A 27832-nucleotide genomic window follows, 5' to 3' on the forward strand; every position below is an offset into this window, starting at 1 on the left:
AAAAGTCTCCAAGGGAAAAAGGATGATTGACAAGGAGTATGTTAACTGGAAGGAATCATTAACCAGAAGGTATAACTATGTAGAAAACATGTGAATATCCTCAGTGTGTGTGTATTTACACATTTGTTCTTGTGTGTTTTACATATATGTGTGTCAGAGACTACAAACAAAAGTCAACTTTCATGGGGTGTCATACTTGTGTATGTATGATCTGTCACCCAGGAACTTAGAAACCTTGGTCCGCTGGTGAGATTATGTCCTCCTTATCTTCTTGTGTTAACCACACAGGACACAAATACAAATAGCTAGGTCCCATTAAAAGAAAACAAAATGAATGACCATCTTCCACTTTGTAATGGCCGTCACAAATAAATCACTCAGTTTGTCAAATAGGAAATATTTTCTCAATGTGCATAGGCCTTACTTTCTCATTGGCTCATGTATTATATCTGCTCCTTTTTTTGTTGATTCCTGCTTAGCTTTGAAGACCCAGCCTGTCCCCAAACAATTATCAGAATTATCTCCAAATCCTGATCATTCCCCCTTTGTAACTGGGCTTTCATATTATAACAGAATGTAATGTTGGGCAGTGTGGGACCCTCTCTCTGAGTTGGTTCCTTCTTCTTCCATAGTAGAATCTTGGGACAACAGAATGAGACAAATCATTAAAGCATAGGACCTGGCAAAAGTCGAGTATCATATGAGGATGATGGAGTGTTGAAATCTATGCTATTCTGCCTCCTGCTTCTTCCCCTTTCAGGCCATTTGGGCCATTGCAATCTTTCTAAACACCTTTGATGTACAGTTTGCTGCTATGACAACAGCAATGGCAGCCTTTAGTCTGATCAATTCCAACTCCAGAACCTGGCATGCTCCTGACCATTCCATCCCGGACTCGTGGCCAGGAAGGTAGATGGACACCAAACGGTATTTACTCTTATTTTAGTGTGTATTTGCCATGACATTGAAAGATAATTTTACATATGCTTATTTTTGTTTTTTCCTACAAGCATTTTTTCATATGTTTTTAGTCATTTGGGTTTTCTCTTCTATAAACTACAGCCTCATAGCTTTGGTCAGATTTTTTTATTTTATTTTATTTTTTTTTGAGACAGAGTCTCAAGCTGTTCCCCTGGGTAGAGTGCCATGGCATCACAGTTCACAGCAACCTCCAACCTTTGAGGTTAAGTGATTCTCTTGCCTCAGCCTCCCAAGTAGTTGGGACCACAGGCGCCTGCCACAATGTCCTGCTATTTTTTTGTTGTTGTTGCGGTTGCCATTGTTGTTTTAGCTGGCCCGGGCTGGGTTTGAACCTGCCAGCCTAGGTGTATGTGGCCAGTGCCCTACCCACTGAGCTATGGGTGCCACCTTGTCTGATTTTTCTTTTTTTTTTAGAGTTATCTGTATGTTTAAAAATTGGTTTATGGGATTTTTTATATATCCTGGGTACTAATTTTCTGTAAATTAACAGTTCTATGCTTTGCAACTAACTTTTCCCAGTCTGTTTTGTTTCTCATTATATTTATGGAGTTTTATGTTGTTTGGCAGACTGTACTCTTCTCTCTACTTCCAGTAGCTCCCAGCACTTCTGCATTTCTTTTATTTTTTTCTTTCTTTTTATTTTTTAAGAGACAGAGTCTTGCTCTGTCACCCGTGCTGGGGTACAGTGGCATGATCGCAGTTCACTATAACCTCAAACTCCTGGGCTTGGGTGAGCCTCCTACCTCAGCTTCCTGAGTAGCTGGGACTACTGGCATGCATCATTATGCCCAGCTAATTTTTCTATTTTTGTAGAGAGGAGATCTTACTCTCTCTCAGGCTGACCTCAAGCAATCCTTCTATCTTGGCCTTCCAAAGTGCTAGGATTATAGGGATGCTTCATCGTGCCTAGTCTAATGTAATAGTTTTTGTAGAGATGGGATCTATGTTACCCAGACTGGTCTCCAACTTCTGGCCTCAAGCAATCTGCCTGCCTCGGTCTCCCAAAGTGCTGGAATTACAGGCGTGAGCCACTAATGTTTAGTAATCCACTGGGATTACTGGCCCTCACCTCTGCATCTCTATGAACGATTTCTGGTAACCCTTAAATTCAAGTGCTTTAACATGCCTTTCAAGGCTCTCCTTGTTGCAGTTTGGCCAGGGTCCGGCTTGAACCTGCCACCCTCGGTATATGGGGCCGGTGCCCTACTCACTGAGCCACAGGTGCCACCCATCAAGGCTCTCCTTGATGTGAGAATATGGACTAATATAGTATTATATTTATTCCTAGGATTTTGAGAATTAAATAAAATAATACATATCAAGTATTCATCTCCTCCCTGAAAGCATCATGTTCTTTTGCTTTTTTCCTATACCTAGAAGGTTCTTCTCCTATTTGCCTTCCCTGACCTCTTACAACTGGATTATGGCAGACAGTCTTGTTGCCATCCCAGGAGACATCCTCAGCCTTCTTCCCTGATAAAGGAACACTGATTTTGTTTATGTTACGGGCTTAGTCCTAGGGCCAGGCCCATTACAGTCACATACTTTAGAACGATGTTTTGGTCAATGAGGGATTCCGTATTAGTACCATAAGACGATTAATACCCTATTTTTTAATTGTACCTTTTCTGTGATATATTTTTGTTATATATGAAAATACTTACCATTGTGTTAAATTGCCTACATTCTGAGTTCAGCAGCATGCTGTACAGGTTGGTAGCATAGGATCAACAGGCTATGCCAAAGAACCTGGGTGCATGGTGGGTTATACCAGCTATGTTTGTGTAAGTACACTCTGTGATGTTTGCGCAATGACAAAATGACCTAAGGACCAATTTCTCAGAACCATCCCCATCGTTAAGCGACATATATTTCATTTTCTTTCAACCCATTTATCTGCTTCCCCTGCCTTCTGTGGTAGATGCTGGGCATAGACTCACTCAATAGCTAGTCCAGCTTCCTTTTATTGGTCATTGGATACTTCAGAGACTGAAAAGCTAAGTATTATACTGCCTGGACCCTTTTGCAGTTAGGATTCTGGATATGAATTAGGTCCTGCCTATCAAATGCATTCATGCAAGACCTGAATTCTAAATCAAGTTGTATAGGGGCTGGGTACAGTGGCTCATGCCTGTAATCCTAGCACTCTGGGAGGCTGAGGTAGCAGGATCACTTGAGCTGAGGCATTCTAGACCAGCCTGACCAAGAGGAAGACTCCATCTTTATTTAAAAAAAAAAAAAAGAAAAACTAGAACAATTAGCCAGGTGTTGTGGCAGGTTCCTAGTCCAAACTACTTGGGAGGCTGAGGCAGGAGGATCACTTGAGCCCAGGAGTTAGAGGTTGCAGTGAGCTGTGATGACACCATGACAACTCTAGCCCTGGGCAACAAAGTCTGTCTCCAAAAAAAAAGGCGAAGAGGCATGCATTTTGCTGATGAATATCATATTAGCCAAGTTTATGCAGCAAAACAGAGCCTACAAAAATATATATGAATTTATATGTACATGTTTATATAAACTAACACAATACATGGAAGCTTAGAAGTCCCATCATTAGTCATCTCTAAGCTGGAGACCCAGGAAAGTTGGTGATATAGTACAGAGGCCTGAAAACCAAAGGGCTGGTGGTAGAGATTCCAGTCTGGGTCTGAAGGTCTGAGAACCAGGAGTGTTGAGAACAGTAATGTCTCAGTTCAAGCTCTCTCAAGCAGAGAGCAAATTCCACCTTCCTTTTGTTCTATTCAGGCCCCCAACAGATGCCCCCTCACCCAGGGGAGGATCATGTACTTCACTCAGCCTGTCAGTTCAAATCCCTTCTGGAAACATCTGCACCGTCGCACCCTGTGTCCTCATTGGTTTGGGCTGCTATAAAAAAAAAAACAAAAAACAAAACTACACACTGGGGGCCTTTAACCATGGAAATGTGTTTCTCACTATTCTGGAGGCCGGGATTGACCATCTGAAGGTGCAGGCAGATCTGGTGCTTGGTGAGGGCCTGCTTCCTGGTTTGCAATTTTTCTTCTTGTATCCTCTCATGATGCATGTGTGTGTGTGGTGGGGGGTGGGTAGTAGGAAAACAAGCTCTCTGGTGTCTTTTTATAAATAAGATCTCTTATATCTGTTTTTTTTTGTGTGTGTGTGTAGTTTTTTTGCCGGGGCTGGGTTTGAACCCACCACCTCTGGCATATGGGACTGGTGCCCTACTCCTTGAGCCACAGGTGCCACCCCTTCTTATATCTGTTTATAAGAGCATGAATCCTATTCACAAGGACCCTACCCTCATGACCAATTACCTCCTAAAGGGCCTAGCTCCTAATATCATCACATTGGGGGTTAGGATTTCAAGATATAAATTGAAACATTCGTAGCATCTACAAATAATGTTTAGTTAGCTGTGGGCATCGCTATGCCCAGTCAAGTTGACAAAAATTAACCATTACACATATGTAGCAAAGGCAGCATGCTTCTGCAGTCAGTTACTGTAGGGGCAGCTTCCCATTTGTCATTTCATGGAACTGGGCTGCCAAGGCAGCTGATACTTCTTGGTAGCTCAAGATACCATAAAGGAGAAGATAGGTAATTTTGACTACATAAAAAAATAAACCATGAGGCAGAAATATCAGCTGCCTTGGCAGTTCCATGGAGTGCCTTCAGAAATTTTGACTATAAATCCAGCCTTAGTTTCATTTCATGAATCTTTAAGTTATTAATAACCTATAATAAGCCCCTTTCTTTTAAAATTAGCTAAAGCATGTGCCACAACCATATCCAGACTGATATACCTTCCTTACATGTGGGGGTGACCTTGAACCCAATCTCGGCCAATGAGCCAATGAGGAATAAGTAGAAGGCTTGGACCCTGACTTTTCCATGAAGCCACCTTACCGGTCCTGGACATGGCCTACTTATGGACTTCTTTTCTGTTTTTTTCTTTTATCCAACCCTTATGTAGAAGCAGACAATTTCTTTTACGTGAGAGAATAAGGTCCTAATTTATTTAAGCCACTATAGTTGGGTCTTAGCAACTGAATGCAATTCCTAACTGATTCTAGTAATCAATGAACAGTGAGTGACTTTCATAGTATTAAAAAAAACATTTGTGGATCAACTGATGATTGATGAACAAAGGCACTGAAGCATGAAATAGCTGTGTGTGCACGTGTGTGTGTTTACAGCCTAAAATATAAAGTAGGAAGTGGTGGACAATAAGGGCAGTGACACAGGAAGGTGGTTCGTAAGTCAAGTTACGGGGTTAGACTTCATCCTTAAATCATGGGGTACCACCGACGGGACTGAAGCAACTATGGTACATATTTAGGTTTGTATTTTTGATAGGTTACTTGGGTGCAGCCAATACTAAAGGTTGGGAAAACTGCTAAGTCTCCACATTATAGGGTGAAAGATGATGAATACTTGTGATAACTATTCTTACATACTTTGGAGAATGTAAGTATACTGGTAGGCAAATTGTTTAACATGGAATTGCTAAGCTGGAGTATGTACACTTAAAATAGTGAGAGATTTTGCCAAATTGTATTCAGAAGAACTTCACTTTAACTGCACAAAAGTCCTTGTTTCTCCACCTTCACCAACCAATGTGGATGTTTTTTGTGAGTATCATAGGTGGCATATGTATTATTTCATTGCTTTCTGAATTTATGCTTCTTAATTTTAAGTGAGTTTGTATATCTTTTCTTAAAGATATTGGCTGTTTGATTTTTTTTAATGAACTGCTTCTTCGTACCTTTTTTTTTCTCACTATGTCGCCCTCAGGAGAGTGCAGTCCTATCACAGCTCACAGCAACCTCAAACTCTAGGCTTGGGCGATTCTCTTACCTCAGCCTCCCAAGTAATTGGGACTAAAGGAGCCCACCACAACACCTGGCTATTTTTGTTGTTCTTATAGTTGTCATTGTTGTTTAGTAGGCCCGGGCTGAGTTTAAACCTGCCAGTCCTAGTGTATGTGGTCGGCGCCCTAACCACTAAGCTATGGGCGCCAAGCCTGCTTCTTCATACCTTTTGTGGAATTTTCTTGAGTTGCTGGTCTTTTTCTTCTTTTTAAATTCTAAGAATCAATTTTATAGAAAGGGAACTACTGTTCTGATTTCGTATGTGTTGTGACTTTCCCCCCTGGTTTGTTTTTGGTCTTTTGACCTTGTTTATGGCTTCTCCATTTTGTGCATTTATTTTTTATGCAGTCAAAATTACCTATCTTTTCCTTTATGGCATCTTGTGGTTTTTGTATCGCACTTCACTTTGCCATCTTCGTCTACTAGAGTTAGCCAGCCAGAGAAGACACACCTGATGTGCACTGAGCTGCCGACAATCGCTTTCTCAGATGCTCTGTCTTTCTTTCTTTTTCTTTCTTTTTTTATTTTTTGAGACAGCATCTCACTCTGTTGCCCTGTATAGAGTGCTCTGATGTTGTAGTTCAAAGCAACCTCAAACTCTTGGGTTCATGTGATCCTCTTGCTTCAGCCTGCCCAGTAGTTGGGACTGCAGGTGCCTTCCACAACACCAGGCTAGTTTTCTTTTGTTTTTGTTTTTTTTTTAGTAGAGATGGGGTCACTCTCTCACTCTTGCTCAGGCTGGTCTTTAACTCCTGAGCTCAAGCAATCCATCTGCCTTGGCCTCCTAGAGTGCTAGGATTACAGGCGTGAGCCACTGCACCCAGCTCTCAGCTATTATTTCATGTCAACATTGTGAGCTGAGGGGAAGAAGGCGAAAGGAAAGGGACAGTTATTGAGAACAAACCCTATGCCAAGTTCCTACAACAGTGAGAGACCTGCAGCAAAGGATGTTGTTTTCTAACCAAACTCAGGGCACAGACTAAAGGGCATTCAGGCGGCTAACAGAGCAGGCAGCCTAGGGCAGCAGCCAGGTTCTCAGAGCCAGACTGCAAGGGTCTGAATCTAGGCTATGCCACTGACCAGCTGGGCAGTCCTCGTCAGGTTTCCCAGACCCTCTGAGCCTAGGAATTCAAGGTTCCAGTGAGCTCAGATCCTGCCACTATACTGCAGCCCAGGCAATGGAGTGAGACTGTCTCCAAAAACAAAAACAAAAAAGCAGCACGATCTAGGTTTCTTTCTAGAATCTATTTCTTCTTCTACATCTCTTTTTCCTTCTATCAGTTTGATTAAATCTCCATCTTGAGTAACAAGCTCTTACCTGCCACCTCTGAAGGATACTGTCCATTCCTATAGGAAGCTCTGCTTCCTTTCAACAAGGGAAGAGACAGTGCACTCTCTTACATGTTAGCAAAGCATGGAACCCTTGAGTGACTCCAAGCCTGCCTGGTGCCTACACAGGGTAGAGGAAGGGGAGAGACCGGCAGTCATTGCTTCAGACAACAAGAACTTTTCTCCTGGGTTAAGCCATTTCTATTACCACCATCACCCTAGACATCGTCCATTCTCTGGCGTTGGTTTTCTGGCTGGAGGGAAAAAGGACCACCTGGGCCCCATCTTCATGATGCCAAGTGCGGCTGCTCACTGGACCTCTCAGTGTGGCCCAGCATTAGCAGCCTTTTTTCTTGTTCTGGTCTGGTCTAGTCTGGTCCTGAAGTCAGGTCTCCTCTTCAAGGCAGTCTCTCCTTTGTCTCCCTATAATATAATCAAAGAGATAGTCTCACTGGACACTGGTAGAACTGGCCTCTTCTTGCTGAAAGGATCTGCAGAGAGCTTTGCACTTGCCACTTTTCTTTCTCTCTAGACTCACCTGCCTCTGCCATCACATACCACCTTTTTTACTTGATGGTTGTCCACATTTCAGGGGCTTACAGAAGTCAGGGTACAGATGCGCTGTACACAGAATAGGAACACTCTTGCACGGGTCTGCTTTTTTATTATATCAGTACCATGTGCTAACCAATCGCACAACAGTAAGGTCTGCTTTTTTAATAATAGGATATCATACAAATATATTTTGTCCCCCCGACATAAACATCTACACAATTAAGATGCCTTATTACAGCACACACTTGCTAGATGAAGAACTCAAATACAACTCAGACTTTTCCTAACAAATGCAAACCATGTAACCTAATCACATCTGTATCCTCATATTAATCTGAAATAAAAAGTAAATTTTTATATTGAGTGATTTCTGAATTTAAAGATAAAAATGGTCAAAATTAATTTTTATTTCAACTTCACATTGTTTGAAATGGCCCCCAGTTACCAAAGGCCAAATAAGTGGAGACGAGTGATCCAAATTCATCCCCAGGACAAACTTCTTGGTCCTGGGAGGGCAAGAACGCATGTGTCCCTTCAGGGAACATTCTTGTGCATGGGAAATGACTACTGACATAATCTTTAAGTCTAATAGCTAAGATTATTCTCCAGTTTATAATTTAAAAGGTTCTGACAACTAAATGCTATAATTTATAATGAAAGCATTTGAGTGACTGAGGTATATTTCACTAAGCCAGTTTCTCTTCTGAGTTGAAACTAAGACTTATGTAAACATAGGAAAGGAAACCCTTCCCAGGTTTATGTAGTGAGGCAAGAATATTTAATGTCCTTTATTCCCAACTATTTTGCAGTGCCATCTGTGTGGTGCTCATAGTCATAATCTACAGGACTTAAAGGACATTTATTTTTCAGTACAATAGTCACATATAAGACCAACAGCAAACATGACTTAACAAAAGTACATATTGTCTCCGAGATAAACAATTTTACAATATTTCCCTAGTATCCCTTTTAAAATTTTGCAATCTTGGTTTTTGGATACTTTTAAAATGACAACAACAAAGCAACTAAAAAATCAGAAGTGTGTACACTGGAGAAAGACATCAATAGTTTATTTATTGCATCTTAAATTATCTGTGAAACCATAGGTATCAGTCACATTCCAGCAATAATTAAAAAACAAACAAACATGAATTTGTCACCAAGACAGAATCTGCCAGTGTTAGAAGAGTCAAAGTTCATAGCCTTTTTTTTTTTTTAGACCTATCCTCCACAATGACCAACCCAATCCTATACCACAAAAAGTTCATAGCTTTTTAAACAAAATACATATTTGATATAATTTGCAATAATCCACACATAGTTAGAAAAGAACATTTAGAGTAAGCCATCTCTCAAAATATCTAATATGTAAATTGGAATCAGGAACAATTTGTTTGATTTGTAATTTCTTCTCCTTGCCAGCTGAGAAGCAATACAATTGTAGATACAGCCAACAAGTTACTTGTCTTATGTCACGATGCCAAATATTGTGTCGATTTCTGAGTGAATCATGTTAGCCACTGCAGAGATGTTTTGTTATATTGGATTATTTCCTCAGAATGACACTATGATATACCGAGGCATAAAGTAAAAAGGTTAAGTAATGTGCTGGAAAACACACAGATTTCCTCCCCGCTCATCACCTGAAAAAGAACTTAAACTAGAGCCTGAATACTTTCTCTTTAATTGATCATTTTGTGAATGTAAAATGAGGCCCTTGGAGAGAAATAGAAATTTTTGAATAATTTAACCCAAGAACCAATTTCAACGAAAATAGTTACTGTGAATTTCTGAAAAGTCAATCAGAATTTATCTTCTTTTTGCACAGGCTCTTCTAAATTTAAATAAGTTCTCCATGAATACATATGAAAGCAACTATTTAGGTCATCTGTAACTGTAGATTGGACTAGTTTGGTCAAAAAAGCCTTCTCAAAATAAAACCGCTCATTTTTATTACCAATTAATGCGTGAAAGAGATAGCCTGCCTTGACTCCAGTCTAAATGCTCACCTTCACCACAGGACTTTCACTTTCCAATCCATTCTACTTCTTCTTTTTTTTTTCAGACAGAGTCTCACTATGTTGCCCTCGGTAGACTGCAACGTTTATCAGATTCCGTCACAGCTCACAGCAACCTTAGACTCTCGGGCTTAAACAATTCTCTTGCCTCAGCCTCCCAAGTAGCTAGGATTGCAGGCGCCCGCCACAACACCTGGCTATTTTGTTGTTGTTGTTGTTGTTGTTGTTGCAGTCGTCATTGTTGTTTAGCTGGCATGGGTCAGGTTGGAACCCGCCAGCCTCGGTGTATGTGGCCGGTGCCCTACCTCCTGAGCCATGGGTACCACCCTGTTAAGTTTATTTTTTAAAACAAGTGTACATATACTTTTTAATATAGCTTGACATATAAACTACACTACACAGATTTTTGTAATCAGAAAAAGACACAATAAAAATTCTGTAAGTCTGTTAAAACTGAGTATCTTATCTCTAGGAGATCTGAGTGAATTGAAAGAAACATAACTGAGGATTTCCCTGCAGATTATGAGATCTGTGATCCAAATATACCTCCCCTCCCAGTCCTGATAATTCTCCATTAATGTCGGCATGGTAAAGAAGCTAACACCAAGTAGGTATCTACCTTCTAAAAAGATTTTCATATCTTTACTTAGTGTTCGTTAAATATCCAAGTAATTTTCAAATTAGTGTTTTATTTTATTTTTTAATATCCCTTATCCTGACCATACACCATTAACTAAAACAGCATGCTCCTTTTTAAACCTTTCTCCTCTGAGATTCCAACCTATCAAAAGCTGTCATAGTTAGCAATGTAATAAAATGTTATGAAAATCTGTGACAGAAATATACTTCTTTGACATTGCAATTGTTATTGGACAAAAAGAAATAACAAGTAATACCATTAAAGGCAAAATGGTACTACTAACAGGAAAGGCAAAGATGATTTAGAAAAGCCTAAGTATTGAACAAAAGTCATAGTTTTTTCCCTAATTAAATGCTTTAAAAACTGTAGCCAAACTAATATATAAGCATTATTAATAAGAAAGTTTTTTCTCTCAAATTCTTTTATTTATTTTTTTTTTTTGAGACAGAATCTTACAATGTCACCCTTGGTAGAGTGCCGTGATGTCACAGCTCACAGCAAACTCAGACTCTTGGACTTTTGCCTCAGCCTCCCAAGTACCTGGGACTACAGGCACTTACCACAATGCCTGGCTATTTTTTGTTGCCGTTGTCATTGTTGTTAAGCAGTCCCGGGTTGGGGTTGAGACTGCCACCCTCGCTGTAAGTGGCTGGGGCCGTAACCACTGTGTTAAGGGTGATGAGCCCATTCCTCTCAAATTCTTGCTATCAAATTTAGTGTATGCAACTCAGTTTGAGGTAAATTTAAACAAGTTTTAATTTCATTTAAGATAAAGATTATTTTTGGTGTTTATGTCAATAACTTTTTTTTTTTGTTTTTAGACAGAGTCTCACTTTGTCACCCTCAGTAGGGCGCTATGGCATCATAGCTCACAGCAATCTCCAACTCTTGGGCTCAAGGGATTCTCTTAGCCTCCCAAGTAGCTGGGACTATAGGCACCTGCCACAATGCCAGGCTATTTTTTTTAGAGATGATTTTCTTGCTTTTGCTCAGGCTGGTCTTGAACCTGTAAGCTCAGGGCAATCCACCCACCGTGGGCTTCCAGAGTGCTGGGATTACAAGCGTGAGACACTGCATCTGGCCTATGTCAATAACTTCTTATGGTGTGGAATTCAGCCAACAGTAAATGGCTGAATCCAAATCTCGTTTTAATTTTTATTCCTTTCAATATTATATGAGTAGATAAACACATTTACAGATATTTAAAAATGCAAATATCTTTGCCACATATTAATATGTACAAAGTTTCATTTTAAAAAGTATATTCACATTCAAATAATCTAATTTATAATCTATCAGATATGAGCCGACACATGGTCATGTTCACCTGAAAAAAAAGTGAATAATTGTTCTTACCTTCAAATGATTTTTTCTTTTTAAAGATGGGGTCTTCCTGTCACCCAGACTGGAGCCAGTGGTATAATCGTAGCTCACTGTAGCTTGAAACTCCTGGGCTCAAGCAATCCTCCTGACCTACTGCCTCAGCCTCCCAAGTAGCTGGGATTGCAGGCGCACACTACTATGTCTGTCTAATTTTTCTTTTTTTTTTTTTAGAAATGGTACCTTATTATGTTGCCAGGCTGGTGTCAAACTCCTGGCCTCAAGTGATCCTCCCACCTGGGCCTCCCAAAGTGCCAGGATTACAAGCATGAGTGACAGCACACAGCCCTAATGATCTTTTCCCTTCACTTCTTCTAGCAGAGGCTAGAAGAAAACTGAGGTAAAAACAAAACACAGTTGGAAAGGAGAATAGTAAAGACTGAGGACAAAAGCAAGAAAGGTCGGTAAAAGGGAATCTAAATCAGCAAAGACATGTCTGATGTTCATTTTTGTTAGATGTCTCTATCGAACCCCATTGTTTTAGGGTTTGGTGTGTTCCTGATGAACACCTCTGCCGAAAACTGAAGCCTCTGGTGCAGTTAGCCAGCCCTGCTGCTCCGTGGGCACCTGTCAGTGTGCAGTGTGACAGGGGAGGCTATGGTGAGATTCCTATCAGGAATTATTAAGTGTCTGCTCCAGCCTGAATTCATCTCAGCACAGTCACTCTGTGTTCTCAGACCCTCTCATGGTACAGATCCTTCCCAGAACTCCAAATCAGAATGGATTTCTCCCATTTCATAGTGGCAAAGCAGGTAGATTGTGAATAGCTTGGGAATAGATTGTGAACTGACAAGGGGAGGAGCCTGATCGCAGCACTGACAGTAAGAAGGGTCACAGGGGTTGACTTGAGACCCCTGCTAGCCCCGAACACCCTACTCTCTCCAGAGCGGCTGCACTAAACCTGCTCATCTAATGCAGAATCTGAAGGAGGCTGGGATGGATATGGACTGATCAGGGAGGGTGATGAGTGCTGCCGCTCAGTGACACCTGGTCTTCTGTTCCCACTGGGTTGTCAGGATTCCTAGTGCCTTCCACAATTTGCATAATAAGATACTGAATACCCCTCTAAGCAGGTGACCAAGCCCTTTCCTAAGGAACAAACGATTTCTTATACTCTAAGTTTTCTAAAAGGGAAAAATACTGAATAGAAGTTACTGCATTTTTGTATTACTACAATGGTCTTTTCACACAAACTTAACTAAATTGAATAAATAATCTTGCACTTTCCAACTGAAATGGCTTTAGACCGACTATGAGCACAATCTGGTTTTCACAAAAATGGAATACTGGTCTATTACAAACCCAAATTTATTTTTTTCAACCAGGCAGACTGTATCAATAGGTATCATCTATTCAGTTTGTAATGGATACATTACAGAGAACTTGTGCATTCTTTGGATATATAAACAATTATTTGCTGTTTAATAGGAACTCACACTGAATAGATAAGCTCTGTGTTTTATATAAGACTGATGATTTCATTCCACATTCACATTAGATAAATCTGAACATCTAAGTATGCATTCATATGTAAACTTTCCCAGAACTGACTTTTGTTAGGTCTGAAATAATAAATATAGAATTGTTTCATAGTATTTAAAACAACAGCCACCACTTTTACCAGCTCCCATTACAGAGAGCCTAAGCCTGTGAGTCATGATTTTCTTTTTCTCCAGAGACAGAATGCTTCAGAAACTGACCAGTAGCACCGATGTATAATCTTGATCTCATGGGCCATTTCTGAAAAAGAATATTTATTTTGTTATAATGCGAGAAAAATAAAAAGAACATCAAAAGTATTTAAAGAAGAATTCAAAGTTTAGCAACTATGATACATATATAGCATAGTTTATAATGTGAAAGAGTCTAAACAGCCCCATACAAATACAATATTACATAGCTAATAATAGTTATAATATGAAGTATAAGGGACATGAAAAAATGTTTTATGGTGGCGCCTGTGGCTCAAAGGAGTAGGGCGCTGGCCCCATATGCCAGAGGTGATGGGTTCAAACCAAGGTCCCTGCCAAAAACTGCAAAAAAAAAAGAAAGAAAAAATGTTTTATTAATGCTAACGGTAAAAAGCAAAACTATTTCCAGACTTTGATTATAACTATAGAAATAATATGGGTACATGTGGACAAGAATTGCAAGAAATCATGGAATGAATATAGCTGAAGTGTAGAAAAATGTATCTACTCATAATGTTTTAATTTCAAACTAAAGCTATAATAAAATTAGCTTAAAACTAGATTTAAGATAAATGGCTTAGCTTTAAATATATTTTAAAAAGTTCTATGTGCTTTTTTTCTGCTTTTTTTTTTTTTTTTTTTGGTAGAGGCAGAGACTCACTTTCTCACCCTCGGTAGAGTGCCATGGCATCACAGCTCACAGCAACTTCCAACTCCTGAGCTTAGGCGATTCTCTTGCCTCAGCCTCCTGAGTAGCTGGGACTACAGGCGCCCGCCACAACGCCTGGCTATTTTTTTGTTGCAGTTTGGCAGGGGCTGGGTTTGAACAAACCACCTTCAGTATATGGGGCCGGTGCCCTACTCACTGAGCCACAGGCACCCTGCCCCTATGTGCTAAGTATTAATGAGCCTATACTTGTCAAAGAACCATGATGGCATGGTGTGATGGCTCACACCTATAATCCTAGCACTTTCGGAGGTCGCAGCAGGAGAATTGCTCAAGGCCAGGAGTTGGATACCAGCCTGGGAAACATAGTGACTTTGTCTCTACAAAAAATTTAAAAATTAGCTAGGGACTGGGAGTGATGGCTCATGCCTATAATTCTAGTACTGTGGGAGGCTTAGACAGGTGAACTGCTTGAGCTCAGGAGTTCAAAAGTAGCCTGAAATGAGTGAGACCCCATCTCTACTAAAAACAGAAAAACTAGCTGGGCATCATGGTTGATGCCTATAGTCTCAGCTACTTGGGAAGCTGAGGCAGGAGGATCACTTAAGCCCAAAAGTTTGAGGTTTCCGTGATGTATAGACATCATGGCACTCTAGCCAGGGCAACTCACAGAGTGAGACTGTCAAAAAAAAAGGTAGGCATGGTGGCACATGCCTATAGTTTCAGCTACTTAGAAGGCTCAGGTAGAAGGTTTGAGTGAGCTATGAAGGTGCCACCGCACTCTGCGGTCCAAACTGCGTCACAGAGTAAAACTCTCTTAAAAAAAAAAAAATGCCATGATGAAAAGCAAAAATTCAACCATCTAAACATTTTCTCCATCTGGAGAACATCTGGAAGTTGTAAATATTAGAATATTTGGTGTTATATAGATAGAACATCCAGATTAAATGTCCGCATGTATTGATATCACACAGCTTTAACCTTGTGGTAATTATCATACTTGAATTGCTGAAAGGATTTTTCTCAATTCATCTTTATGATGGACAACCTCCCTCTCAAACAATATAATTTATTGCCAGGCAGGCATAGTGATGAATAAACATATGAGTAGTACTTTTAGAGTAGAACCCATTTTGGAGGAGAGGGAGTCATATAAACAGGTTCTAAGGTCCTTGGAATACTAATCAGAGACATACATTATTTTAATACAAAGATAAGACTAAAAAAGTGCAACTCCCAGAAAGGTGTGCAGTGTGGTCCCATACTCTCCAGAGAACGAATGCTCCCACCATCAGGCTACCCATCTTCATCAGTGAACATGCACAAACAGGCTGCTGGTTGCAGAGCACCAGAAAATGTTTTTAAATGCTTGGCAGATAATCTCCAGCACTCAAAATAGAGGTATAATTTATTAATGTGTTCTTGTTCCCAACCCAGAACATGATAGCTCTGGGTTTTCCATCCAACTTGCATATTAAAATCACCCGGAGACCTTTAAACAAATACTGATGGCCAAGTTGTACCCAGACCAATTATATCAGAATGGACTATTACTTTTCTTACAGAAGCAATGGAGCATAAGGTAGAGTCAGATCTTAGCTGGAATACAACCTCTCATTGCACAGTTATTTTCATCTAGACTGGGATTCCAAATGTAAAAGCCATAAATTTCTGTTTTGTGGCAACCAACAGAAGTTCCAGTTTTACATCTCCAGATATGCTAAGTGACTTCATGTCTATGTGGTTCAGGTCATTTAAGTGTCCTAAATTCAGATTATTCTGGCTAGCAATCTATACTTTAAACACAGATAAAAGATAACATTTATGTTGCTTGCAATTTAAAATGGTCTGCTCCTGTATAGTCTTCCAATAAATAACCTTATGCATTACGTTTGATACAGTAACGAGACTGATACTGCACTACTTTTTGCAGATCCATTTCAATTTTTAAAAATAACACATGTACATTCTTTACATTTTAGGTGTATCACTGTCAATGCTCTCTGTCCCTGGGATCTTCCAAAGTCCACTAAACTGAGATATTTAGAAGCTGTCTGGAGGTTCATCTGATAGGCCAGGACCTGGCATTTTTATATCAGATTAAAATCCTGCATTATACCAAAGACCCCACTGCTGTAGTGTTAGGACTGTTTGCGTCCCCACTCCCCTAACCTCCAAGGTGATGGGATATGGAGATGGGGCCGTTGGGAGGTAATGAAGGCTAGATTAGGTCATGATGAACTAGTGGCCTTTCAAGAAGAGGAAGAGCTCTCTCTCTCTCTCTCTCTCCCCTCCTTAGTGGGCATGCACCAGTAAGAGGAGAGGCTGTGTGAGAACACAGCAAGAAGAAGGCCATCTCGTTAGGAACTCAACCCTGCTGCCACCTTGATCTTGGACATTACAGCCTCTAGAGAGTAAGATAATATCAGGACCTGGCATTGTTTTTTGTTTTTGTTTGTTTGTTTGTTTTTGGAGACAGAGTGTCTCTATGTCACCCTCAGTAGAGTGCTATGGCATTACAACTCACAGCAACCTCAAACTCTTGGGCTTAAGCAATTCTCTTGCCTCAGCCTCCCAAGTAGCTGGGACTACAGGTGCCCACCACAATGCCCGGCTATTTTTTATTGCAATTGTCATTGTTGTTTGGCAGGTCCGGGCTGGATTCGAACCCGCCAGCTCTGGTGTATGTGGCTGGCACCCTAGCTGCTGAGCCAGGACCTGGCATTGTTATGTAAGATTAATACATGTTGTGAATAGTGTAGGACAGACTACAAAACATGTAATGAATAGTGTATGGTGGCAGAAATCATCCGTTTTAAGTGCTTCATTTTTAGCAATAATATGTACCAGTGCTTTTCAACCTTTTAATCCCCTGTTCTATTTTCTTCAGCATACAAATCTCATGTTCAAATCTCAAATGTAATTTGACAATGATGTGACAATTTTAAAAGTAAAATCAAAATCGTATGGAATGCTTGCCTGGTGGTTCTTATATGTGCTACCGGGGTCCTACTGTTTTGAGACTTGCTCTGCATCATTCAACCATGCCTGGAGACAGATGAAAGCATCTGTTCCTTTAATCTTTGCTAGGATGTAAGCAATTAACAAAGCAAACCTAGAGGGAGGGGGGTGGGGCCTTGGTGTGTGTCACAGTTTATGGGGGCAAGACATGATTGCAAGAGGGACTTTACCTAACAATTGCAATCAGTGTAACCTGGCTTATTGTACCCTCAATGAATCCAACACAATAAAAAAGAAAAAAAAGAAAAAAGAAAAAAAAAAAGCAAACCTAAAAATGCATATGTGGATTTTTGCCTCATTTTTCATGGATTTAATAAAATAATAAAACTTTCCTTTTTAAGAACCCCATGTCCTTGATTTTCAAAAGCCTCGTAATGATTTTAATCAAATTAATGTAGATATAGTTTTTTTTTTTTTTTTTGTAGAGATAGAGTCTCACTGTACCGCCCTCGTGTAGAGTGCCGTGGCGTCACACAGCTCACAGCAACCTCTAACTCTTGGGCTTACGCGATTCTCTTGCCTCAGCCTCCCGAGCAGCTGGGACTACAGGCGCCCGCCACAATGCCCAGCTAATTGTAGATATAGTTTTAAAAATCAGAAATTAAAATGAAAATAGAATATCATTTAGGTTGCATGTTACCTCGATGCCAAAAAATCCAATTGACTGATTTCACATTTCACTTTTCAATGGTTTTGGCATTGTGTAGATTAGCACAATCCTCAGCTGTACTTTCCCTAATAAAGTATATTTAAAACTATGTGCTGTAGTTTCATTGAGCTTAGAAAAATTAAGCAAACTCACAACCAGAATTGAACCTGAAACTGAAGACCTTAACAAATGCACTCTTGGTTTAGTTAAAGCACTCCCAAATATCAAAATCTTGGGTTTACTTTTTAAATTATTGTTTATCTGTATTATAAACAATGATGCTTAAGGGATATGGCAATTAGTAAAGTCATATGTACTTTTCTGCCAATGTAAAGATCTGAAATACATGAATACTCCTGTTCTTTTGGAGATTCACTGCCCTTTAAGCAACTGGTGCTGACTGAAATGGTTAGTACTCAACGGGATAAAAACTATTTTAAGGCTACACCCCAGGATCCTAGTCTCTTTAACCTTCCAGTTTCATTTGAGACATTCTTTTTTTAAAATGTATTATCAAATCCTAGCTGTGCACATTAATGTAATCATGGGGCACCTACACTGGTTTTATAGACCATTTGACATATTTTCATCACACTGGTTAACACAGCCTTCCTGGCATTTCTTAATTATTGTGTTAAGACCTTTATATTCTACATTTAGTAAGTTTCACATTTACCCTTGTAAGATGCACCGTAAGTATCATCCCACCAATCACCCTCCCTCCACCTGATCTCCCTCCTCCCCTCCCCTCCCTGTCGCCCTTCCCAATATTCTCAGGTTATAACTGGGTTATAGCTTTCATATGAAAGCCATAAATTAGTTTCATAGTAGGGCTGAGTACACTGGATACTTTTTCTTCCATTCCTGATATACTTTACTAAGAAGAATATGTTCCAGCTCCATCCATGTAAACATGAAAGAGGCAAAGTCTCCATCTTTCTTTAAGGCTACATAATATTCCATGGTGTACATATACCACAATTTACTAATCCATTTGTGGATCGATGGGAACTTGGGCTTTTTCCACGACTTAGCAATTAGGAATTGGGCTACAATAAGCATTCTGTTAGAAATATCTTTGTTATGATGTGATTTTTGGTCTTCTGAGTATATGCCTAGTAGAGGAATTACAGGAGTGAATGGCAGATCTATTTTTAGATCTCTAAGTGTTCTCCAAACATCTTTCCAAAAGCAATGTATTAATTTGCATTCTCACCAGCAGTGTAGAAGTGTTCCCTTTTCTCCACATCCACGCCAACATCTCTGGTCTTGGGATTTTGTGATATAGGTTAATCTTACCAGAGTTAGATGATATCTCAAGGTAGTTTTGATTTGCATTTCTCTGATGATTAAGGATGATGAGCATTTTTTTATATGTCTGTAGGCTGTGCACCTGTCTTCTTCAGAGAAGTTTCTCTTCAAGTCCCTTGCCCAGCCTGTGATGGGATCACTTGTTCTTTTCTTGCTTATATGTTTGAGTTCTCTGTGGATTCTTGTTATTAAACCTTTGTCAGACATAATCTGCAAATATCTTCTCCCATTCTCAGGGCTATCTTCTTGCTTTACTTACTGTGTTCTTGGCTGTGCAGAAGCTTTCTAGTTTGATCAGGTCCCACTAGTGTATTTTTGAAGCTGCTTCCATTGCCCGGGGGGGTCCTCCTCATAAAATAGTCGCCCAGGCCGATTTCTTCAAGGGTTTTCCCTGCACTCTCTTCTAGTATTTTTATAGTTTCACGTTTAAGTTTCAATCTTTAATCCAGTGAGAGTCTATCTTAGTTAATGGTGAAAGGTGTGGGTCCAGTTTCAGTCTTCTGCAGGTTGCCAGCCAGTTCATCCAGCACCATTTGTTAAATAGGGAATCTTTTCCCCACTGAATGTTTTTAATTGGCTTGTCACAGATCAAATAACGGAAAGTAGCTGGATTCATCTCTTGGTTCTCTATTCTGTTCCAGACATCTACTTCTCTGCTTTTGTGCCAGTACCATGCTGTTTTGATCACTATCGATTTGTAGTATGGTCTGAGGTCTGGTAGCGTGATTCCTCCTGCTTTGTTTTTCTTTCTGAGTAATGTTTTGGCTATTCGAGGTTTTTTCTGATTCCATATAAAACGAAGTATTGTTTTTTCAAGATCTTTAAAGTATAACAGTGGAGCTTTAATAGGGATTGCATTGAAATTATATATTGCTTTGGGTAGTATGGACATTTTAACCATGTTGATTCTTCCCAGCCATGAGCATGGTGTGTTTTTCCATTTGTTAACATTTTCAGCTATTTCTTTTTTTAGAGTTTCATAGTTCTCTTTATAGAGATCTTTCACATCCTTTGTTAGATAAACTCCCAAATATTTCATCTTTTTTGGCACTACTGTGAAGGAAATAGAGTCCTAAACTGTTTATTCAACTTGACTATTGTTGGTATGTATAACGGTTACCGATTTATGAATGTTGATTTTGTAACCTGAGACGCTGCTGTATTCCTTGATCACTTCTAAGAGTTTTGTAGTAGAACCCTGGTGTTGTCCAGATATACAATCATATCGTCTGTGAAGAGCGAAAGTTTGATCTATTCTGACCCTACTTGTGGTGCCTAAAACTTCCACTACAATGTTAAAAAGCAATGGAGACAATGGGCAGCCTTGTCTGGTTCCTGATCTGAGTGGAAATGATTCCAATTTAACTCCATTCAATACGATATTGGCTGTGGGTTTGCTGTAGATGGTCTCTATCAGTTTAAGAAATGTCCCTTCTATACCGATTTTCTTAAGTGTTCTGATCATGAAGGGATGCTGGATATTATCAAAAGCCTTTTCTGCATCGATTGAGAGAATCATATGGTCTTTGTTTTTTAATTTGTTTATGTGCTGAATTACATTTATAGATTTACGTATATTGAACCAGCCTTGAGACCCTGGGATAAAACCGACTTGGTCATGATGTATAATTTGTTTGATGTGTTGCTGGATTCTGTTTGTTAGGATCTTGTTGAATATTTTTGCATCTATATTCATTAGTGATATTGGTCTATAATTTTCTTTTCTTTTTGGGTCTTTTCTTGGTTTGGGGATCTGGTTGATGTTTGCTTCATAGAACGTGTTGGGTAGTCTTCCTTCTTTTTCTACCTTTGGAACAGGTTGAGTCATATAAGTACTAATTCCTCTTTAAAGGTTTGGTAGAATTCTGACGTGAAACCATCTGGTCCCGGGCTTTTCTTTTTAGGGAGGTTTTGTATAGTTGATGCTATTTCCGAACTTGATATGGGCCTCTTCAACATTTCCACTTGATTCTGGCTAAGTCTTGGAAGGTTATATGCTTCCAAGTACTGTAAATTTCCTTCGGATTTTCATATTTCTGAGAATAAAGTTTCTTGTAATATTCAGTAAGGATTTTTTGAGTTTCTGAGGAGTCTGTTGTTATATTTTCTTTGTCATTTCCGATTGATGAGGTTAGAGATTTTACTCTTTTTTTTCCGATTAGGTTGAACAAAGGTTTATCTATTTTATTGACCTTTTCTAAAAACCAACTTTTTGATTTATTGATCTGTTGTCTAATTCTTCTGTTTTCAATTTCATTTCATTCTGTTCTAATTTTGGTTATTTCTTTTCTTCTACTGGGTTTGGGGTTGGAATGTTCTTCCTTTTCCAGTTGCTTGAATGTCCCTTTAAGTTGTTAACTTTCTCCCTTTCTGTTTCTTGAGGAAGGCTTGCGGTGCTATAAATTTCCGTTTTAGGACTGCCTTTGCGGTATCCCAGAGTTTCTGATAATTCGTGTCTTCATTGTCATTTTGTTCCAAAAGTTTGGCAATTTCCTTCTTAATCTCATCTTGACCCAGCTATCATTCAGCATAAGGTTATTTAACTTCCATGTTTTTGTATGAGTACGCAGATTCCTGCTGTTACTGAGCTCAAATGTTATTCCATGGTGGTCCGAGAAGATGTAAGGAATAATTTCTATTGCTTTAAATTTACTGAGGTTAGACTTGTGACCCAAGATGTGATGGATTTTGGAGTATGTTCCATGGGCTGATGAGAAGTATGTGTATTCAATTTTGTTGGGAAGTAATGTTCTGTAGATGTCTGCTAAATCCAAATGTTGGATGGTTAGATTTAAATCTAAAATTTCTTTGCTGAGCTTCTTATTGGAGGATCAATCCAACACTGCCAAAGGAGTGTTGAAATCTCAAACTATTATGGCACTAGAAGAAATCCAGTTGCTCATGTCTGTTAGAGTCTCTCTTATAAATTGAGGTGCATTGTGGTTGGGTGCATGGATATTAATGATTGAAATCTCATCATATTACCCTTAACAAATATGAAGTGACCACTCTTATCCTTCCTTACTTTTGTTGGTTTAAAGCCTATTGTATCTGCAAATAATATTGCAACACCTTCTTTTTTCTGATTACCATTTACGTGAAATATGGATGACCATCCTTTCACCCTGAGTCTATATTTGTCTTTTAAGGTAGGATGTGACTCTTGTGTGCAGCAAATATCTGGCCTGAGTTTTGTATCCAGTCAGCTAACCTGTGCCTCTTTAGAGGACAGTTTAAGCCATTCACATTAATGGAGAATATTGATAAGTCTGGTAAAATTTTGAGTATTGAGTTTTTTGAAAGTCCAGTGGACATTTTTAATCCTTTTGCCACCGTGGAAGTTGGAGTTTGATCAAATTTTCTGAGGGAGTTTACTCTTGTGGTAGAGGATCGGGCTGGTCATTATGGAGGATAGGTCTGATAATATCCTGAAGAGCTGGTTTGGTTATGGCAAATTTCTTCAACATATGAATGTCATTAAAGTATTTAATTTCTCCATCATAAACGAAACTCTGTTTAGCTGGATACAGGACCCGGGGTTGAAAGTTATTTTGCTTTAGGAGATTAAAAGTCGATGACCACCCTCTTCTGGCTTGAAAAGTTTCAGCAGAGAGATCTCCAGTCATTCTAATAGTCTTCCCTTTGTAGGTAATGGATTTCTTATGTCTGGCTGCTTTGAGAATTTTCTCCTTCATGTTAACTTTAGTGAAGTTAATTATGATATGCCTTGGGGATGTTTCCTTGGGATTGAGTCATGCTGGGGTTCTGAAACTGTCTGCTATCTGAATTTCTGAATCTCTTGGCAAGTCTGGATAATTCTCTTTCATAATTTCATGGAGAAGGGCCTCTGTGCCTAGGAAGGCCACTTCATCAGTTTCAGGAATTACAATGAGGGGGATATTAGCCTTCTTCGAATTATCCAAGATCTCTCTGAGAGAATGATCTGTTTTTACTTTCCATTTCTCTTCCTCTTTGAGAGTTTGGGAGTGTTCAAAGGCTTTGTCTTCAATGTCAGCAATCGTTTCTACTGCTTGCTCCACTCTGTTACTGAGGGATTCTACTGCACTTTTCAGATCTTGGCAAACTGCAAATTCTTGCTTCTGTGGGTCAAAATCTTTGGTTGTTTTGTCTTTAAATTTGTTAAATTCTTGAGACAATTTTGAATTTCTCCTTGAATTTCTAATTCCGAGTTTTGAATTGCTGCTCGAATTTCCAATTCCAAATTTTCCTCCACTTTATTACTCTTGTTTGCAACCTAAACTCTGAATTCGATTTCTGACATCTCGGCAAGTTGTTTATGAATGGGATCTTCAGTTACATCTGCCATATCTTTCCTCGGGGTGTTGATCTATTCTGGTTATTCATGTTACCAGAGTTTTTCCGCCAATTCCGCCCCATGATTGTTTTACACCGTTTGATTTTTCCCCTGGAGCTTTGTCGAGGACCCGTAAAGTGCTATGGCCTGACAAACCGGGGCCCTGTTTGGTGTGGTGGGGCTAAGTGGTTCTTTCTTGTTTTCAGCTGCTTTCTGGTTGACCCTAGTGATACAGTTACTCTGGGTTGAAGTCTCAGCTGTGGAGAAATAGCAGCAGTTAAGTCACCCCACCCCCCACAGGCAACAATTACAAAAGGAAACCTTCCTATAACCACACACCCAGGGCACCACCTGAATAGTCCTCAGGCGATTGGCTCAGTTCAAAAGGTCCAAATCAATCGTCTCAGTCAGCACCTGTCTCAGGTGGGAGAGTTTAAAAGGTCTCTGGCAACTGGATCACAGGGGTTTGGTGACTACTCTGATATGGCTTGCTCCAGTGCTGCGTGGAGTCAGGAGGAGCCACCCAGCAAATAGGTCAGTCTTGGAAGGTTGATGCCTCCTTCCCCACCTTGTACCTCTGTCACACCCAGTCACTGATAGCCCTGCAGTTGGCTGACCCAGTTTCCTGTAGTGAACAGATACTCCAGGGGTTTGCACCTGCCTGAATCACAAGGAAATCTATTTCTGCTGTCATTCTGCTGCGCTCTGCCTCTATCTAGCAGGAGGAGGTGAGGCCTGACAACCTCGGGCGCTTGATGGAGGCTGGGGAGTGTTCACTTAGTTCCAGCCCCGCCCCTGATTGATGTTACTGACAAAACAGAACAGAAAAACTTTGAGGGAATTTGTTCTGTTCCTGCTAAATTCCCCTGCAGAAGAGAAGCTGTTTTGAGTTCCCAGAGCCTGTGCCTCAGGCTCTGTCTTTGCTCCTGCAGGTTTGTATTTGGTTACCTGTCAGTTCTATCCTGCTGCCTTCCTTTGTCTATAGGCTGACGATCCCCTGAGGGCCGGGTGCGTCTTTGGCTCAGTAAAACGGTCCTCTGGGTCAGCCCCACCCTGGGAACTTCCCGGTTCTGCCAGTGAGTATCTAGTCCCTGCGCTCCACCAAGGTCGGTACCCCCTAAGGCAAATCCTTTACTCACGGGGCCTGCGTTTCCGTCCTAGATCTGTTCAGTGGTGGTTGCCACCTGAGTAGATGCCAGGCCTCCTCTGTTTGCGCAGAGAGACAGGGTATGTGGCTTCAGGATATCTGGGAGTGAGCCGTATTGTTGCTAAAAGAAGGCTGCTGCTCTGTGCCTCAGGGCACTGCTGCTTGGGTGTGGTTCCCTCTCAGCCTACAGTCCTGTCCTCACTCTTGTGCCCCAGAGTCAGCACTGACCAGCTGCAGTTTAGGCACTGTCCACATCCCTCGAGAAATCACCCAAGAATCTGGACTCCTGGGGGCCAGGCCTCCAGACGTCAGAGTGCGAGTGGAGGGGAGTGCTGGGAGCTCAGAGTTGCAGGCAGGGATTATACACAGTTTTATACAGTTTTATGCCTAGCAGGAGAATGCCTTGGTACCCTAATAGGGGAGGGAGGTCAAGGTTTTAGAGGGTTTCTCCCATAGAGTGTAGTGGGAGGACCTTTGAACTCTGCTTGTTTGTTTGTGGGGCACTCTGAGCTGTTCTCATGGGGGAGGGGACTCCTGTCCTTTTGGTGATGGATTTGGTACCTTTGGTTTGTATCCTTGTGGTCGCAGCTCGCCTCAGTGGGGTTGATGTGCGTTCTTCAACCTTCTCTCTTGGTGCAGCTCACATCCACCAGGTTACTTGCTCGGTGTGAGCCATTTGAACCCTTGAACTATAGTCTAAGGTTTATTTTCACTTTCATTTCTGTTTATTCCTTCTTTTTCAATTGCTCTAGCCATTTTCCTTAATATCCATAATTTTCTTTCATTCTATGATATCTGTATTTCCTTGTTCTTTATACTTTTGAAAAACTTATAAAGTTTGCCTTCTATGAAATTGATTTGACTTTCTTTTGTTTTGTTTCAAACAATTTCTAATGTAGGTTGAAGCTTAAAAATTGAATGCCTTCTAAATCCATCTTTATCTTGGCCTATTCCACTTCTTTTTTCATATCTTATTGTTTTAGCCTGATCCTGCCTTTCAGTCACATCACCCCACTGTACCCGGATGGCTCTCTACATTTCTTTATGGAGATGTCTACTTATAATTTATAGAAGATGTCAAATGTTAACAATGATTTTGCATCTGCTTTCAGTGATAATGTTGTTTCAAACATCATTCCACCTTCTGGATCATCACGATGGTATTTCCTTCTACTTGTTATGCATTATTTTTCCATAGATTCCTGTTGATTTCTCTTTATGTGTGAATCACAAAGTGTGAAGCAATTTATTCAATTTATGTTAACATAATAATGTTCTTGACTTCTCAGGTTTGTAGCTGGGCAGCTAGTTGGAGGGACTAGATTTAGGAACATTGGGTTTAGCGATTTTTCTTGATTAAACCCAGTTGCCCCTAGATGAGATATTTGTTTACCTTCACCTCACTGCACTGTCCCGTATCTGGCTTCCTTGGAATGCAGAAGCCATGATTTCACTAATTGCATTTCTTTTTTATACATCTGCTGCCCCTATTTTGTAATCTTTAAGATTTTGACCACAAATGCTTTAACTTTTTGAAATTCAATGAAACTTCAATTATTTCTCTCTCTCTCTCTTTTTTTTTTTTTTTTTTGTTCAAAAAAAAATAAGAGCATTTATTGACTGACATAGTAGTCCAGAGATGAAATGAGTTTTAGAAATGGTGGATCTGGCAACTCAACCCTGCTTATTTTTTTAATTTTTTAATTTTTTGAGACAGAATTTTACTTTTCTGCCCTTAGTAGCGGACCATGGTATAGCTGACGGCAACCTCAAATTATTGGGCTCCAAGTGATTCTTTTGTCTCAACTTCCTTGGTAGCTGGGACTACAGGCGCCTGCCACAATGCCTGGCTATTTTGAAGAGACAGGGTCTCCCTCTTGTTCAGGCTGGTCTTGAAATCCTCTGCTCACTGCCCTGCTGTAGACAGGGGACCACGCCCCAGCCCTCGGGTCTTGCGTCACACCCAGCAATCTTCTGCTGGAGGGTTCTGTTGGTGTCAGGGAACATGCTCTTGCCCTCAGGACTCAGTCCATTCCTGGCAAGACTCTGCTCACAGGCCCAACCCTGCCTACCGAGCTCAGTCCACACGGGGCAACCACTGTCCCACCGTGGGTTCTGCACCGCATCACACCAGGCATAGCCCAAACTCAGGGTCAATACCACCACTGGCTGTGCATGGTCATAACCAGGGCACTGTTCCTTCTCCCATCGAGTATCCCTTTATTCTCATAACCTCTTATTCCCCTGGTACACACAGATTTCATCCTGATGTTTGGTGGTCAACACTATGCCCCAATCATTCAGGAAAAGACCAAACACTCTGCCCTCTGCAGGGGGCAGAACTTCAGACCGCCATGCTAGGTGGCAAGGGTAGACTGGGACTTTGGACTTGTGGAGGGAAATGTCTCTTCAATTTTATGTGTGGTGGTGTTGTGTGTAGGTTCATAAGTAGGACCTATCTGGAGAGGGAAATCTGGTTTTTAGTGGCTCTCTCCAACGAGGTAAAATGAGAGGACTTTTGTTCTCCGCTTGCTCGGACGCTGTGGTGGGCCTCCTACGTAGGGGAGGGGTCTCCTGTCCTCCAGTCAGTAGGCCTTGTATCTGTAATTTGTTTTGAATGTTCTTCCTTGGACTTACAGCTTGCTGAACTTCTTTCTTGGCTCAGCTCTCCACCGTTGGCTTCATAGTATCTGATTCTGTCCACTTTTCCTACCTCTGGTCAGGAGCCTCTGCCGAGGTTTGCAGTCAGGCATCTTCCTGAGCAGTAACCTTTATTCTTACACCTTCGTTGACGCCAGTGGCCACTTAAGGGAACAACTCCTAGATTTTCCTGGAGTATAAAAATTAGTGTCTCTGTAGTAGGAATGACTCCCTGAACCCTCTGCCACATTCTGCCCTACAGATATGGGATAATAAAAGTCTCTTCAAACTGTGTGAGCCCTGGGCTCACTCCCCTCTACCCTTTCTCACTCCTTTCTCCGCTAATAAAGTGTTCCCAATCCATGAACTGGCCTCCTCTTCCTTTTATAGACCCTTGCCCCAAAACTCTATCCCTGGTACGTTCTGTATGTTTTTCAGTGGTATTTCAGAAAAACGCATTGTTATTGTAGGAGATGTCTGCGTGTATGTTGTTTTCCCTGAAGACCTTCCAGTGGGACAGCATGTGGTGCTGAAAAGGTGGTAATCATGATCCTGATCCTGTGTGTGCCTGCATCTGAGTATTTAACAAAAGAAAATTGTTGTTATTGTTTTGAGCCCGAGTCTCACTCATTCGCCTT

Source organism: Nycticebus coucang, chromosome 13, assembly GCF_027406575.1.
Source record: "Nycticebus coucang isolate mNycCou1 chromosome 13, mNycCou1.pri, whole genome shotgun sequence".
Taxonomy (NCBI): Eukaryota; Metazoa; Chordata; class Mammalia; order Primates; family Lorisidae; genus Nycticebus; species Nycticebus coucang.